The sequence below is a fragment of the Pungitius pungitius genome, chromosome 2 (assembly GCF_949316345.1).
Source record: "Pungitius pungitius chromosome 2, fPunPun2.1, whole genome shotgun sequence".
Classification (NCBI taxonomy): domain Eukaryota; kingdom Metazoa; phylum Chordata; class Actinopteri; order Perciformes; family Gasterosteidae; genus Pungitius; species Pungitius pungitius.
Window position 1 is genome coordinate 17,966,348 of NC_084901.1, and position 13,957 is coordinate 17,980,304.

General features: G+C 44.7%; 1 protein-coding gene across 3 annotated transcripts in view; it reads right to left on the reverse strand.

The window, feature by feature from the left end:
• Positions 1-13,957, reverse strand: part of macrod1 (mono-ADP ribosylhydrolase 1) — an 81,048-nt gene that overhangs the window by 62,269 nt on the left and 4,822 nt on the right. The window lies entirely within an intron of this gene.

The window sequence follows — 13,957 nt, forward strand, 5'->3', positions numbered from 1 at the left end:
TTGAAGTTGTTTTCTGAAGAGAAAATGCTAAATATGTCCTTCAGCTTCAGATTCTCAATTTTGACTATTTCAGTAGTCTTATGTTTTTGACCGAAAATCGGATGAGAGAGAATTTTACGACATTACCTTGGCCAGTAAACTGCTGTGATCGAGACAAGGAATTTCATTTTTGAGTTGAAATCAAAGTGAAACGAAAAAATATTATTCTAAAACGACTGAAAGTTCAAACTGATTAATCTGATGCATTCTGTGGGCAGGAAGTCAACTTCAGTCAAGTTTACCAGGTCGTCCAATTTCTTCTCAACGTCAAACAAACAAACAAATACACATTCCAGTTATTATTAAAAGAAATAATTGACATTTCTAAAACCTGCCTCTCATCAAAACTTGAGTTGAATTATAGCGTCCAGTCTTAGGCCCCCACTGCAGCTCGACCGCTACACCGCTTCCCTACTGACGTCCCCCCCGAGGGAGGAGGAACCTCAAAGCAAAACGCTCAGCAGCAGCCAGACATCGAAGGGGGGACACAGTAAAGTGAAGTGGTGGAGGGAAGGCTGGGGATGAGTGTGGATAAGTGATGTGTAAGGAGAGAGAGAGAGAGAGAGAGAGCTCTTACTCTCAGTGGCTCTCTGTCTTTGTCCAGCCTGTGTTACTGTGAGCCAGTAATATCTGAAGAGCTCACGGTGGACTTTCTAGGGGTGTTTTGATTTTTTATTTTTTTTTGCAGCATTTGTTTTGGTTTTACATTTGTTTTGAAGAGCACTGAAGCCTTCTTACACTCTGTGCAGACATCCTTTTTCCATTAAAAATGTCACCCTCAGACGTGATGATAAAAAAAAATCAAAAAATGTTATGTATAAATATAAAAATGGGTGCAAAACACTGTTCCATTTATTGTCTTTTTTTCTACACAGATGAATAAAGACTCAAAGGAAAAGTAGTTTCATGAGTTTTTCTTCTCTATATGTGTGTGTTTGTGATTCCGCAGTTCATTAAATCTGAAACAAAGGCTGGACACATCAAATAATGCACTGGGATGGATTGAAAAAAATAAAAGAAAATCAATAGGAAGCCCAAGATTATTAATATGATTTATGAGGCGACGGAGTGGACCTTGTTAAATCCCACACGCGGGATGAATTCATCGGTGGCTCTCCTTCGATGTGGAGCAGGCGCATGCGTTTTTCATCCTGGGAGGTCCGCGTGTTAGTGCGTGTCAGTGCGTGTCAGTGCGTGTCAGTGCGTGTCAGCGCGTGTTAGTGCGTGTTAGTGCGTTGGACAACGCGAGACAGCTGTGCGCATGTGTCTGTTGGCGTGCGCGCGGATGCATTTCTGCTCCGTGCTTCTGGAGCCATGCGTCTCATTCTAAGTGAGTGCTAATACTTGTGTAAGCATGGATCAATATAACGAGCGGGGGAGTGTATAAGTGTCCATCTTGGAGTAACTGCTTGTGTTGGGTGTTGGTGAGGGAGAGAGTCTAAAAGAAATGCACTCTTTTGTGGAAAGACATGCTTTTTGCACAGTGTCAGTGCCTGAGAGGGAGATAACATTTTTTAAAACAAGTTGATATTAACGTTCACTCACAAGATGTGTGATTTCATGTCTGGGATGTGTGCTTAACCAACAAGGGCCTCAGTTCTCATCAGTCATCATGGAGGCCTCTTACCGCCGCAGTCCGTTATCATCTTGAGCGTCATTATTCCAACTTACATTACATTACGCCCGACGCAGGGACGCATACTCAGAGGCTCGAGCATGTCGAGTCTGGAATGTACTCGAGCACAGCAACAAATGGGGGGCGGGGCAGATGTTGCAGATATGCCTCCATTGTGTTACTGAAACACGCTCGAGACATTGAACACGTTCCACGTGGATTGTGCGTTACAAGGACAGCAGCTGTTCCTTCGGTTTCAATGCCTTTCCTTTTAATTCAATCTGGTCTAGCTTCCATTTCTTTAACTAATGAGCCCTCATCAATTTGTAGTCGCATGTCCAGACTCTGCTAAGAGTGATGTAACGCTGCATTGCTTCCAGTGTCTGCGTGCATTTTTGCATGCATTATTGCTTCTAGTTTGATTCATTTCTATAAATTCATGCATTTAGAGACAAGCATGTTAGCATGCATATTTTTTACATTCAGTTGTTCATGTTTCTAAATTCCTGTTTGTTCCAGACTGCAGATTGCGCTCACAGCTGCCAAGGGCACAGAGGAGAAAGACATAAACAGATGCAGAACATGGGCATTAGAGTGGACAGTTGCACGCGACTACAGCAAGTTATCTGAATGAAACATAAGGCGAGCATTAAAAGCATTGCTACACCCAAAACAATCTCTCACAGATTTTACAAAAACTCGGACCCAAATCCCATCATCATTGATAAATCCAGTTGGCGTTGATGGACAAAACCTGTGTGCCTCAGAGTGACAGGGACTGGTCCCACTGCACGACAGAGCTGTAAACAAACACTGCAGAAGTAGCTAAGGATGGGGAGGACATCGTTGGTGAAAAACATAGCAAAGAACAAACTAAGAGCCTTTAGAGAGGGATTATAACAAGTATTATGCCGTCTATCAGGGAGACACTTTGGATCCTCTGCAGGACAACTCTAATAAGGTGGAAGCAAATGTAATGCAGTTGTCCTCTATTCAATCTTCCAGCCTTGTGTGGTTTTTATCTTTCACTTTAGCTTCATTATGAGCCTTTATACCGCTCAATCTTTTTGCTTTTAGGAAAAAATGGGAACATCTGAGAATGAAGAAAATTAAAAGCATTGATAGTCAAGTAGTCTTTGCTTTATTCTCTTTTCTAGACATCAAGTGAATACTTGATGGCTTCCCGCTCTTCACCCGAGAAACCGTTCAGATTCATCACCTGCCTTCAAGTGGGAACTGAGGAGAAACCACTCTGGCTGAAGAGCGCTGGACTGATGCTGGACGGAGTCCTCCACAGCCCTCGTCCTCGTGGGCGGCTCGCGGGCCGCCTCTCGGGGGGGGGGGGGGGGGGGGGGCCTCCGCACTCTGGACCGCACCGAGGCCGCAGCACTTGCGGTCGAGGCAACTTGTGATTTCTCAGGGGCCAGACACGTCGCAGCCGAAAAAGAATAAATGAGCTCTCGGAGCACGGTGAATTATTCATCACTTGGTTAAGAATTCCACACAGTGGTTTGTGATCACACCAGAGGTCCAGCACTCGATGTGCTGTTGGTTCAACGCTGCACAATTCAATGAGAAAGAAAAAATAAAAAAAACATCCACACAAGTGATGGAATCACAAACATTTAAAGGGTGTAAATTTAAACTCTTTCCAACGTACATAACTTGGATGACGGCAAACAGTAAAAAGACCAAGCAGGTCATATTCGATCGTTTTCATCTCTTCAATAAATCCCATGAAAAGACCAATGACAACGAAAGAATGTTCTTTCTCTGTGCCATATATCTCCATTGTTCCCCACAAGGTTAAAGGAAACATGATAAGTCAGGCGTTAGGGAGCCATTATTGAATGGAGCCTCCCATGTTCCAATCCAGCCTGGGGACCTTGTTGTTGGATGTCATTTCCCATCTCGGCCCCTTCGTTTCCAGTTATCTTTCTACTGGGAACCATGGCAATAAAGGCAAACAATGCCCCAAAAATACTAATTAAATAAAAAGATGGAAGAAGACAATGCAAAATGTCACCTCACAATTCTGAAGAAAAATACAGAAATAATAGAAGGTATTTTCATTGGCGTAATGTTGTTCTTTGGTCTATTCTTGGAGTTAAATACAGATATTAAAAGAAACACGCGTTGACTTTGCAGGAACTATAAAGCCCATAAAATCAGTATTTGTAATATAGCATCAACTTTTCATAAAATCTTGACACAGACTCACTACTCTCACTCCCACACACTTATGTACAAAGATTTTTAACGCATACACAAACACGCACTCGCAGACAACTGGCTGGCTACGCATGAGGAGACAAAGAACCCATCACATGCTGTGGATGTTGCAGAAGACCCCGAGAGTAAAGGGTGTAATAAATTGCTTCACTGCTCGACGTTACCGAGATTGAGGTTTTTGTTTCCTGACGCATCGCAGCATCCTTGACTTTTTTATGACAGATAAATTCACCTTTACTCTGCTTTCAGGGCACTTGATGTGAACCGGAAACAAAACCTCAAATTGGAATTTCTGGTATAAATATTCTTCATTCTGAAATGATAATAAGAGAAATGGCACTAGTTGAACTGGTCACCAGTTTACTGGCTCAGTGAATCTGTTGCGAGGATACAAGTCAAGTAAATTAGTGAAAATAAAATGTGCCGCGCCATGTAAGCTACAACCGGATGTGGACTCTCTCTTCCCTGGGAGGTGGTGAACCGACGTCCCGTACTGCACGAGCCGTGCAGCGACTGAGGAACTCCTCCTCCGTCGTCCGGTTTTCTAACTCGTGCACAGCGGCAAAAACAGGACGAGGGGATGAATAGTCCCCCCATAAATAGTCTGGTCATCTCTTGAGCTCCGATGACGCGGCCGACAACACATCTCATCGAGGCACCGCTTCACAACGACGGCTGATGGATCGCAATTACAAGATGGTAATTCGGCGCAGCGTGCACTCCCCGAGGTCTCTGCGCGTCGTGAGTGTGATTATGTGACAAAAGCGCGGCGTGAGACGAGGACAAGCGAGCAGACAAGGCGGGACCCTCGCATTCGCTGGTGCAGAGAAGGGAAGCGGACTAAGGGTTTGATTAAGGCCCATTTTGGAGGTTCCAATGATTCCCTCTTTTGTACTTTGTTCACGAAGCCATGATTTGCAAGATGAGATAATTTGGCAGCTTTTTGGCAGGCTGCACTTTGTCATTAAAATAACGCCGTCTGCAATGAGGATAATCTTCACCCAATGTGCTTTTAATTTCCACATCAGATTTTTTTTTTTCTCGGGCGTCAACCGATTCAGCGAAACAGGGTTGGATTCAAAAGATTAGGTGGAAAACCTCAATCCTCAAAAGGTTGACAAACTCATTAAAAGGCAGCAATTCGTCAGGTGATTGTGGACACACATCATTTCTTTTATTTTCTTTGGAGCTGTTCAAGTGTTCGACCTCCGCAGCCAGGGAGACGAGGACTTTGGGGGCTGATTACTGGCACCAAAGGCACATGTTCGACACATAGGGGGCCGTGGAAAAAAGAAGAAGGTGGGGGCCGCGCCGTCCGGATTGTCAGGCTGTTTTATTCAGCCCGAACTCCGAGTTCAAGTCAGCCGATTTCTCGTTAGAAGGCGGTTTCGTTCTGACCGATCAATAGCGAGGGACAAAAAAGCTCTCAGTCCAACCTCACATTGAGCCGACAGGGGAAGCTACGGGGGGGAGGGGGGGCTGGCTGGGAATAAGAACTGACTTAAGATTGCTCACAAAAGAAGAAAGAGAAGGGGGGGCGGGGGATCAATAGGGCAGTCCGTCAGAAAAGGTTTGTCACATTTCTGTGTACACCTTCGCAGAAAACTCGTTTCAGGAGAAGTCCCCCGTCTCTCCAGCTGTGAGACGGACCGTCTTCACCGCGGAGGGAGGAGGACGTGAAGCCAGCAACAGGAGATCCTCTCCTGGGCCTCAGGAGGAGTCACAGCAGGAGCAACACACTTCTGAGAGGCCGCACTCGCCCGGATGACAGAGGCTTTGATGGGCCAAGTGCTGATGATCAAGCCGACTCCTTTTTTTCTCTTTTACTCCCTCACTCCGTCTCCTTCAGTCTCCCACATCGGCCCAATCAGGCTAATGACGCTGGCACTTCCTCCATCCCTTCCTGCTCACTAAAGTGCCAATTGATTGGAGGGGGTGGGAAAGCTTTTAACAAGGGAGGGGTGGGAGAGAAATAATTAGCAGGAATGAGCTTTTCTGCAAACTCTTTCAGTTTGGCTTTTCCTTTTTCTGTTTATTTACTGAACCGGAGGACATTAGGGATTAACTCTCCAAGGGTATGTTAACTTCTCAATGTCAGTGTGTAAATCAATCTAAAGCCGTAAACTGAGGCCCGTTGGTCTCATGCCGATGTTTCACTCCTCTCGGGTCACATCCCGGCAATGACGCCTCAATGCAAGCGAAAAAAAGAACGGAGACGGGAGAGGACGAAACTCCGGAGAATGTACCATAAAGAGCCGCGGCTTCGCTTCCATCTTCCCACTCAAATTGAGACACAAACTGAACATCAGAGCATCCCGCGGAAATTCGAGCAGTGAACCTTGAAAGCTCAAGTTTTTTCACCACACAGAGATCATTAATGTGGCTGCCCAAATGACCAGTAAAGTGCTTTTTTTTTGTTCTGACAGTTTGTAACGTAATTAATTTGGACATATCTAGACTGGAAGAACTAGAGCAGCGGCACCGTCTAAATTCGTGCTGCCGCTAAAAATCACAAAGTCACCGCAGCCTCCAAACAACACCGAGGGCAAAGACACAGATCAGAGAGGACAGAGTGGACGCAGCGGGACTTCAGCGCGGTGATTAAAAAGGAGTCGAGGATGTCGAGCGTCCGAGATGTAAACTGAGCACCAAGCTCAGACCGCACGAAGGCGCTGAAGAGAACGAGCAGAAATCTACGACTCAACGTGATTTTGTGTTTTACTCACAAAGTGCACTTCTTAAGTTAATTCGGAGCACATGGGAGTCTCACAGTGTCGTACCTTTGAGCGGCCTCAAGCCTTTAAGATAGAAAATACGCCCACGGCCTTAAATGTGCTCCACCAATGAAAGGGAGCCAATTCAAGTGGGCGTTGGGAAGCAATCCTCTATTCATTTTTAACACATAAAGGAGGATTAAGTGAAAAGCCTCAAACAAATAGAGAGGGAAATTAGTATAGCTTAAATATGAGCGCTCTTCAGAAGCACTATTACTGTGTAGATGCACCAAGGTAATTATAGCGAGCACGTCTTCACAGTGACAGGCCATCCTATTGAGGTTAAATTTCCTTTTTATTTATTCCACACTGACGGGTCTACAAAGAAACAAAAAATATTCTATTTAATCACATTAATGATAGACTAGCTTTGTTGGCAAATTAAATGCAGAAACGTAAAGGTCCTGTCACTGCTGTCGGTGGCTGTGAATCAAATACGACCTCCAGTGGTTCCACAGCACAGAAGGAAACTAGCCTTGAAGCTAGTATTAATGAATGGATTAATGAAGTACAATTTAGGTAAATTCATACAAAAACACCCTAAAATGTCTGTTTTCCAGGCTGTGAAATGTGAAGGTTTCCTTCTTTTCTTTGTTCGACAAGATCGTGAACTGAATATTGGTTTTATGAAACTAGCAGTTTGACACCTGTCAGTGTCTACCTGTCCCTAAAATCTGCTTCCTTACCCCCCCACTGCTCGTGATGCTCAGCTCCTCCCATCATTCTCGGCCGATCTTTACCTGCTCCTCATTCCCCTAATCATCTCAGGCTGTAAAGGTCACTTGGGGGATGGATTGGATTTTTGTATTAGCATCCAGCCATCCTCCTCTGCCTGCTATGTTGCACGTCTGCAGACGGATATATAACGTGTCTGGATGTATAGGACCACAGAAGGGTCCTGTATGTTGGGTTTTTGGTAAGAAAAAATAAACTCATTTTAAAGATCATGATTTTGCAATCAAAAAAGATCATTAACTTTTAAATGATGGTACATTTTTGTGGATGGAAATAATCAACATTTGAGAGACTAGTTTAAATTTCATTCATTCACCTCATCCAGAACAAATAACAAATAATGTTGCTGACATAGTCATAATATTATATATTACATATAATATTATGTAAACACATTACACTATAACACTATTATTATGTGCATTTACTTGCTTAAGTACTTGAAGTAATTGTAGACCTGTCAATCGATCTGCTGCAGATGATTTTTAATGTGGATTTGCTACTTTTACAAGCTCAATGCAGGCATTAATCCCCAATGAAAAGAAATGTCCCAGGCCAATAGGCCAATATAAATGTTCTTTCTATAAGAATGAACCAAATCTGCACTTAAAATTAACTGCTCCCTTCCAGAAAAAAAGACATTTTTGCTCAATAATAAAACATTTTTCATAATCAATGTCAAACGTTTAATTATTCTCTGTGGTACTCCATATGCACTCGGCGCTGCCTTTGACCCTGCGTGTCACAGCCGCTGCTTACAGTTGGCTGATTAAAATGCGTTTGGACTCGTATGGATTTCCCCCCCACAGACTCTTTTACTGGCTTCTGCACAGCAAATCCTCGGGTTAACGTCGCTCTCTGCCCGACTCTTTAGTAGCTGGCAGAGCGGTGAGGTGACTTTTGACAGCACCTCATATTTACTCTGAAACTGAAGCCACTTCAGCAAAGCCAATCTATCGCTGAGTTTGTGTGTGTGTGTGTGCAACATCGTCCACGGGCATATTGTGAGAACGTGTCCATTAGCGCTGCTTTACAAAACACGAAGTCAGCGCAGCAGGGCTACTTCTATAGGAACCAGCGCTGGGGAAGTACAGTTACCATGGCAGGGAGAAACACTGCAGCTCACCAGGGACCTGCAGCCTGTTTCATAGCAGCGGCGTATGAATCCAATTTACTTTTGAGTAAACAATCCCAACTATTAATTTAATTCGTACAGAAGTGGAAAGGTCAGGCATAGAGGAGGTAGAAGGTTTTATTTCATCATCCTTTAAAATTAAGCACCAATTATACATCAAAAACACACACACACACACTCAGGCTCATATTATAATATCAGTTTTGAGGTTTTTTCAAAGCGCACACGCATGTAATATATTGGTCTGCAATAGCAAACTTGGTGTGACATTTTGCATCTTGCAATATGAGCATATCCTAAGAGGAGCTGACAAGAGCTCAAGGGCAGACGTATGGTAACTGCAGCACAGAGAGCACACAGCGGGAGGGGGGGGGGGGGGGGGGGGGCGCCCTTGGGACCTCCACAGCCTCCGTCCTGGGCTTTCCATCCCCTCCTCTGACCCCTGTTACTACCACAGAGCCTGGGTGGATCACAACAACACGTCCCTCTCGAATGCAGCCGCGATTGCAGCTTCGAAAACATGAATTCCTCGAGCTGGCTACAACTTGATTATCTTCTAATGAGTGCTTCATGGTCTGCATACTTAAAAACAAATACTACAGTCAGATTAAGCAGCAAAGTTGATACTGGGGCATTCAAAGTAGATCAGTGACAAAAAAGCGCTTAATCCTTGGCCTGATGCTGGAAAATCCCGTATAAAGTGGTTGAGCATATCCACACTATGTCCTCAATTACACCAGTCAAATGACACGAGTGCAGCTGAGGTGGGATCTGAAAATAATTCACAACAAGCCAGGCCTGACAATCTTCCAAACACACACTCCAGCAGAGTGGCAAAAGCACGCCTGTCTGCCAGGGCTGATTTTGGCGGCGAGCAGGGCGCTAAAGCTCCATTGACAAAGCCAGCGGAGAATCGGTGGAGCCTCGCCGGTGGAGCGCGACGCCGCTGAAGGGATGGCGCTCCGGTCGGCCGTTCTACCTGCAGAGCCGATCACCGAGCAAATCTCTGTCGCCTCCCTCCCCCCCGGGCTGCTGTGTGCACCTCTTCCATCCCATGGCCCTGGACCCTTCATCCTCTTCATCCTCTGTAACCCCCCCAAAACCAAACCCCACCCCAGCTATTGGTCGTCCTCCAACACACACACACACACCTCTGGAATCTATAAAAGATGCTCCTCCGCTGGCTTGAATCTGTGTTGCACACGGAGGACGCATCCAAGCTAAAGGGAAAAAAATATGACGATAAATTATTGATGCTTCTCCCACACAGCCATCGGCACGTGAGCGTTGTAATAATGAAACATTCAGTGGACATTGGAAGGGTTTTGCTGTACAGATGTACTCATTGAAACTTTTAAACAACTTATTGGTTTCAGATCAGTCAATCTTTACGTGTCCTATAAAGTGACAGTGTTAAAGCTCTGGATACCAGATCTTCATCAGTGTGGTATAGCGGAGGTGGGCCTCCTCTACTAACATTCATATCCTGTCTACATTTAATGGATTGTTACAAATGACAAAGAACATTTGAGAAGCTTGGGTGAGGAATGTCTGGTATTTTTGCTTGAAAAATGCCATTAACACATCGATACAGCTCTAAAAAGATAATACATATTTTATTACAGTACTCCGGTTAAGACTAATAATCAACTAAAAAGGAAAGAAATCTCCAGATTAAATGATAATAAATATTATTATTTCCAACGGAGACATGAAAAATGATTGTCTTTGAGGACGAGGCACTTAAATCCATTTTCAACAGCAGTTTGAGCCACTAAAAGCACCGCAGCGACAGCTCGAGCACCAGCAGCAACCAACGAGGCCAACATCGAACATCTGTCACAGCAGTACAAGGAATACCGTGTGCTACGAGACGCTATCGGAACGCAGAGCCCGAGAAGGAACATGTTAACATTTTACAGAAAGGCTTTCCATGTTCCCAAAACAAACCGCTCGCCAGCACAAAAAAAATAAATCCTCAACCGTCAACTAAAATGGATGTTTCTGCTTACTGTGTTCCCCTGAGGCAACTCAATTTAAAAAATGTGAGTGTTAGTGTTTATTTATTGATTTAATGTATTTTATGTCTATATAATTATCACAAACATTTGCATTCTTCCACAGTGTTTTATTATACATGCACCTGACCTGAATTAAACAGCACCTCTTTGCATTTTTTGAAATATATTATTGTGCTTTTAAGGCTGCAGGGAAAACGCATCAAAGGCCCAACTATATAATGATTGATCATTCAACGATTGTGCTACTTAATCAGAGCTTTTCCACGCTGAACTTTCATATTTTCCTGCTGTATTCCCATTGTTGGATTAGCTGTGATCACATGGTACATCTTAAACAAAAGTACTGTTCTATTTCGTCAAACAAATTGCATTCAAGCAAAATGTAATGATCCGCAGTAAGTATTAATGAATATGATGCGTTTGTATTGATGTCCATGCGGGACTATAGTACTTGATATTATCATGCGACTTTGAACAGAGTCTGCCTCTGACCTTTTGAATCAACAACTCATCCAAACTTTCATTGGAGTTAATCCAGTGAATATGTCCCGCGCATCAAAACCGGCTTGTTTGTGCTTGGACTCTGTGACAGAAATGCTCAGTGGAACAGGTCAGACACAGTGTTGCTTCACCTAAACCACCCCGTCACTTTGTGACTACAGGCTATCCACCCCCTCACCCGTCCAGCCTGCTCTCCGGTGTTCCGATCTGTCACGGAGTTACGGTGTAGTCTACAGACACTCACTCTCACCCACATCCTGTCTGCACCTGCAGGCCAGAAAGAAAAAAAAACTATTGGCTCTAATCTTGTATCTCTCAGCTGTTGCCACGGTGAGTAGGTTTCCAGCGCCAACCAGCAGCTTTATCTCTGACCTGCAGAGAGAAACCTGGGAGACCCTATCTCATGTGCACACAAACATGTCGCACACCTGCACTCAAATCATATGCAAAAGTACACCACTCCCGCACTGCGTCTCCAGACATCACACGCACACACACACACACACACACAAATTCATAGTGTCAGGTTCATGTGTGCTGTTTCTTTCTGGCACAAGCATGTGTAGCTGTGAAAATGTGTAAACACACAGGTATACACTATTATCTTTAAATACATCCAAACAAAGGTGTTGAACGGTGTCAGACCTGCACAATCTCTCTCACACACACACACACACACACAGAGATACACACGCTCAGCAAGCAGAAATTGTGAAGATGACAAGTAGTTCAAGCTATCTTCATGACTGAGATAGGACCAGAATATTCTTTATCACTTGACGGCGCACAGCTTAATTTTAGGGACAGTTTTTTTATAGTCTAGCCTGAAACATTTATCAGAAGACTCCGCCGCTGTCATGCACTTAGCTCCACTGAAATGAGGAAGACTTCACAAAAAATACAGAGAGAACTTACTAAACATGTCCGGTTTTTAAATATTTTATTAATTAAAATTCAGCTTGATGCAAGAAAAATAAATGGCTTTTAACGTCAAACGCGATAAACACGACGGCGCCTTAAAGTGCCGAAATGGAAATGAGGAATAAAACTTTTGCCAATGAAAATGCAGCTCAGTAGAGCTGAGCAAATTTGCATTTAATCAATGAGAAAAAAGGTTTTAATGCAAAGTTAGTTGCAGAGATATTGTGTCCGCGAACTCACACACACACACACACACACACACACACATACACACACACTCATCACTCCAAAGACATTTCATTGAGCGATCCATCTTAATCAGCTGGCCCATCAGAGACAATATATCCTCCCCTCCATCTCTCTCTCCTTCTCCGGACAGAGTGATTGAGGGGTGTAAAGAGGAGGATGTTTCTGCCCGACGCCCCCCCCCCCCCCCTTAATAACCCCACCCCCTCCTTCTCCTCACCAGGACAGCTCTTAAGTGCTTGTGGGTTTTTATGTTTGTAGTGTTTTATGGGAGTGGGCAGTAGCCAGGGGCTGTAAAAGTGTGGAAGTGTGTGTGGGGGGGGGGAGGAGAATAGGAGGAGGAGAAGAAGGGGGAGGAGTGGAGAGTTACTGTAAATCCGATCTTTATTGAGAGCGACACAAACGACAAACAGCGGCCCGCCCAGCCTCCCTGGAACGTCCTCTTTACCTGGTCAATCAGTGTTGACTCAAGGAAGGAAGGAAGGAAGGAAGGAAGGAAAGAAGGAAAGAAGGAAGCAAGGGTGTAGCAGCACAGCCTGTTCATCCCCAGATCTCCGCCGTCATCTACGTAGGCGTAGATGTGGAGACACGCCTACCAGTCTGCCAGTAGGGCGTATGATTGGCCCCAGTTGGACCCAAATTGAATGTTTGCTGCGTTTTGAGCTGAACGATTCTTCGCGGTCTCCCATAGCAGCGAAACAAAAAAAAACCACAACACTCCGCTCCACATGTCAAAAACCACAGCCGCTCATTTGCCCGCTTCTGCTTTGCTGTGAGATGTGCAACAAGAGAATAAGCTTTCAAGCAATTTTGCAAATTGACGCTGCTAACTTTCTCTTTTCTAATCGTTCACTTTTCCCTTGATGTCTGTTTGCTTCTCTCTCTTGTTCAAATGCCATTTTTTTTTGTAAGAGTGACTTACATCGCTGAAAGCCTCTTAGTCACTCAGTTAGTCACCAACTAGAAAAGGTCACCGCCTTAGTCGACACAATGACTACGGAGACAGTCAGCTGGGCAGCGGGTCAGTCACACAGAAAAGGATGAACGGACTCTGCTGACCGGAAAAAACAACCTTTGCGGGGGACCCTGTACCTGCTTGTTGCCATGGCAATGCAGATTTATATACACCAGCCTGTGTCCTCTCCGTGCCTCTCTTTTATCTTACTCCTTTCACTCCTCCAGACTCTCCCCTCGCTTTTTGTGAGTCCCCGTCCCGCTCCGTCATGTTTCATCTGCCGCTGTTGTGTTTTTTCAGTCTCCCTCCCTCCCTCCCTCCCTCCCTCCTTCCTTCCTTCCTTCACCTTGCCTCGTCCTCTCTGCTAAACGACACTTTACTAGCCAATTCCTCTAGTTAATTCCGTGCTACTTTGCACCGCGCGACTCTGTGAAAAGCTCTTGTAAAACACACATTGGAACACAACGTCGGCACCACGGACACACAAGAGACAAATTACAACACTCAGTGTGTGCACACATAATTACGTAAACATTCACGGGCAGATGCTTGAATGCTCGCGAAAAAACTCAAACACAAACAGGGATGCCACACATGAGAGTGAAACATCCCCATATGCAGCGGATGCTGGCACAGCGTACACCTGCTGACATCAGCTGCCATTAAAGATCCGTCATTATCTGCTAAAGCCTAATCATCAAGCACCATTTAGGCACGCTGGCCGGCCTCAATCTCCACCAATGCACCATCTGTGCCAACACGCCACTTCAATTTCCCCCAATC